Here is a 4,590-nt window from a genome sequence, read left to right on the forward strand (position 1 = left end):
CAACAGGCTGAGACCTCAATCTTGTTTTGTTTGTTCATATGAAACTTAACCCCACAAAGGATAGGTCAAGCCTACTTAAAATTAAGCCTAAGAGTCACCCCCAAGAGAACCTCTTTTGTTGCTCAGATGTGGCCTCTCTCTCCAGCCAACATAACAAGCAAATTCACCACCCTTCCCCTGTCTATGTGGGACATGACTCCCAGGGGTGTGGACCTTCCTGGCAACATGGGACAGAAAACCTAGAATGAGCTGGGACTCAGCATCAAGGGATTGAGAAAACCTTCTCGACCAAAAGGGGGAAGAGCGAAATGAGACAAAATAAAGTGTCAATGGCTGAGAAGATTCCAAACAGAGTCGAGAGGTTATCCTGGAGGTTTTTCTTACTCATTAAGTAGACATCACCTTGTTAGTCAAGATGTAATGGAGAGGCTGGAGGGAACTGTCTGAAAATGTAGAGCTGTATTTCAGTAGCCATGTTTCTTGAAGATGACTGTATAATGATACAGTTTTCACAATGTGACTGTGTGATTGTGAAAACCTTGTGTCTGATGCTCCTTTTATCTACCTTATCAACAGATGAGTAAAACAAATGGAATAAAAATAAATAATAGGTGGAACAAATGTTAAAATAAATTTATATTGAAATGCAAGTGATCAATGAAAGGGAATGGTAAGGGATATGGTATGTATGAATTTTTTTCTGCTATCTTTTTATTTCTTTTTTGAATTGATGCAAATGTTATAAGAAATGATCATGATGATGAATATGCAACTATGTGATGATATTATGAATTACTGATTATATATGTAGAATGGAATGATCATAATAAAAAATTAAAATAAAATAAAATGAATCTCCAAAAAAAAAAAAGTTAAAAAGATGATAAAATAAAATTACCTTCTAAGATCTTAGAAACTGCCCCTGAAATATAGCATATCTGGTTTTGCATTCACCATGTTCTTTATAACATGTTTATAATGATCCAGGTGGCAGAGGCAGGTGGCTCACCTCACACTCACTCTGGGTCACACACCTATTGAGTGGAATAGCAGAAAGAGCCAACTTTTTAAATGAGTTTTCCTCTCTCTCTCTCTTGTTAAGAATATGGTTGAATTCAATAAAGTTAAATATGCATATGCTTCAACTGCACTGTTGAATAAATAAAAGGACAGATGGATGGAAGAGTGGATGGGTAGGTGGATTCATGGGTTCATGGCTGAATAACAATAGTTATTGTTACTACATGCTAGTAATAATAGTTAGCATGACTTGAGTATATACTATGTGCTGGGACACTACTCTAGATACAACATTTATTCATTGAATCTTCAAATAACTCCATCAGGCTAATAATATGATCCCCATTTTACAAACGAGGAGACTGAATCATAGTGTAAGATAATGGACATAGGCAGATAAATAGATGGATAGATGGATGAAAGGATGGGTAGAAGGATGGCTGGATGGGTAAGTGGATAAATGGGGAGACAGACGGATGAACGGATGAGGGGAACAGATAGATGGATGGGTGGTAGATAAGCAGAATAATATCTGTTCCTCTCTGCCCAGCTCAAGTTCTTCCAGCCTATTGCCTGAACCTCAGAAGTTAACCTCAATCCAAGCTGCTTGTATTCTGATCCACTCAGGCTAGACCACCCCTCCATTCCAGCTTTCCTGATGCTAGCTGCATCTATACTCTTGGATGAGCTGCTAACTGTACTGGGCTAATACTTTTGACTGCCAACTCCCATCTAAGGCCTTTTCTAGCAGATTATACTTGTACAAATGATGTGGCCAAGGAGGGCAACAGTATCTCTAATTCCACATGCTGTACCCATTAAGAGGTACAGTCTATGCTTCCTCCCCTTGAATCTAGGTGGGCTTGTGGTTATTGCAGAAGTGATACAATGCAATGTGATTTCCAAGTGAGATCACAAAAGGCTATCCAACTTCCAACTGCCTTCTTAGGACACTTGCTCTTAGAACCCAGCTGCCATGCTGTAAGGAAGCCCAAGCAGCCCAGGCTTTAAAGACTGCATGGGAAGCCACATGTAGGTGTTCTAGCTGACAGCCCAGCTGAGGTTCCAGCTGACAGCCAGCATCAATTGCCAGATATGTGAGGGAATATACTCCAGATGATTCCAGCCTCCAGAGTCAAGTCACCCCCAGCTATTGAGTCTTCCCAGCTGAGGCTCCAGACATCAGTGGGGATATGTGCCCTCACATATCCCCACTGGGCCCTATCTATACTGTAGTCCCACAGAGTTCATGAGCATAATAAAAGGGTTATTTTATGCCACTAAGTTTGGGTAGTTTGTTTTGCAGTAATAACCACTGATACATCCTCCTACCACCAGCCAGATTCTGCCATGGCTACCCTTGGGGAGGTGACAGGGAGGGTCTGAGCCCTGGGCTGCTCTGTATCCTGTGTCCCAGTGGGCATGGGGAACAGGGCCTCTACCAAGCCCTCCTTCCTTGACTCTTCAGGGTGAAATGAGGTCAGCTTCAAGGCGTCCTGAATTCCCTGCAAACAAGCATGGCCCCCCTACAATGAGGCAGGGCCTCAGAACCAGAGCTCGACCCCAGCAAAAGCTTGCTCTGTCTCGATCTGAGAGTGGCCTGGTTTGCTTTCAGGTTTTGTTCTCTTTGAAACTGGTTCACTCAGTGGGTATTTAAGACAAAAACCACAGACCTTGGTCTGATTTGAGGGGAAAAAATAGTATTGGGGGTTGGGAATAAGATAGATCTAGGTTGAATCCCAGCTCTGCCACTTACCAGCTGTGTGGCCTTGTGGGTTACGTCACCTTTCTAGTGGGGATAAGAATAGCTCCCACCTTGTGGGTTTGTTGTGAAAAGAAATTATATGGACTATGAAAAGCACCCTATCAGTGTCCAGCACACAGTAGGAGCTTAATAAATCTTGGTTATTGTTTCCTCGTTTTTGTTGGAGTGACCCAGTGCCTTGCACAGAGCCTGGCACAATGCCTTGCATGAGTGATCAATAAGCATGACTTTAAATGAGTGAATGAGTGTATATATGTCCACTCAAGTCTTTTCAGCTTATCTCTAGCCTCTACCCACATGTTTACACTTCTCGCTTCTCCAGTAAGCACTGCCTTCCTCAGGGACAAGGATGCTCACCTTCTTATTCACCTGCTTTATCCTCAGCACACAGTAGGTGCTTAATAGGTGGTTACCAAAGGAAAACAAGTGCCTCCCTGGTTCAGGCAGAGTTCTCAGTTCAGGATCCGTGTCTGGCTACCAAGAAGTTTGAGGTACAATATAGAGCTCTCTGCTACCTGGCTTTCCATTTACCAGCAGCTTCTGTTACCAGAACTATCCGCTGACCAGCCGTTCCCCTACTTGAGCAGCAGGTCTCAACACTTCGGCCATCACAACTCACAGAACAGGCACACTCCCAAGGGTAGATATAGATTTTGATCCCCTTGCAACAATTATTGTAGGGCAGTAAAGCACACACTATTCTGGAATGTATCGTAGGTTTGGTTCCCTCAAATGCAGATTCTGGGACAAGGAACTGGGTTTAAGGAGTCTGTTTGAGATGAGGGGAATGAGCTGGAAAAGGGAGGTACTGATACTCACATTATCACCATGGACAATTTTCTCATTGAGGGGCGAGGAAGTCTTTCTCCACCAACCTCCAGCCTACTTTGGCTAAGGGTCATTCCTGGGGTGATTGTACTCCTCAGCAGGAGCTACAGGACACCCACAGGCAGAGTCACAGAATGCCAGAGCAGGCACCTTCCACAAAATGGGGCAGGACATGCCAACCTCTGCTACAGGGTGATGTTCATAGGGGTATTTGTATCCTCATGTGAGAAACTGCTAAAGGCATCAGTTACTCAGTGGCTGGAGGTAAGAGAGGCTCCAGGCTTGTATGCTCCAGGTAGTTCTGTCCTTTCATTTCCCACTCAGGAACGCAAGCGAGTGAGGATGTCAAATGGTACAGACTGTGGAAAGCAGTTTGGCAGGTCCTCAAAAAATTCAATACAGAAATATCATATGACCTGCCAATTCCACTCCTAGGTACATGCCCAAAGTCGAAAGCAGGGACACAAATGAATACTTGTACTCCAGTGTGCATAGATATATTACTCACCATAGCCAAAAGGTAGAAGCTACCCAAGTGTCCATCAACAGATGAACAGATAAACTGTGGTAAATATGCACAATGGAATATTCTTCAGCTGTAAGAGGAAACGAAGTTCTGCTATGTGCTGCAACATGGATGAACCTTGAAAACATGCTGAGTAACAAAGGATTGAGAAAACTGTCCCAACCAAAAGGGGGAAAGAGAAATGAGACAAAAGAAAGAGTCAATGGCTGAGAGATTCCAAACAGAGTTGAGAGGTTATCCTGGAGGTTATTCGTACACATTGTATAGATATCACCTTTTTAGTTAAGGAGTAATGGAGAAGCTGGAGGGAACTGTAGAGCTGTGTTCCAGTAACCGTGTTTCTTAAGGATGATTGTATAATGATATAGCTTTCACAGTGTGACTGCGTGACTGTGAAAACCTTAGGTCTGATGTTCCTTTTATCTATCTTATCGACAGATGAGTAAAACAT

This window comes from Tamandua tetradactyla, chromosome 1 (genome assembly GCF_023851605.1).
Source record: "Tamandua tetradactyla isolate mTamTet1 chromosome 1, mTamTet1.pri, whole genome shotgun sequence".
NCBI classification, from domain to species: Eukaryota; Metazoa; Chordata; class Mammalia; order Pilosa; family Myrmecophagidae; genus Tamandua; species Tamandua tetradactyla.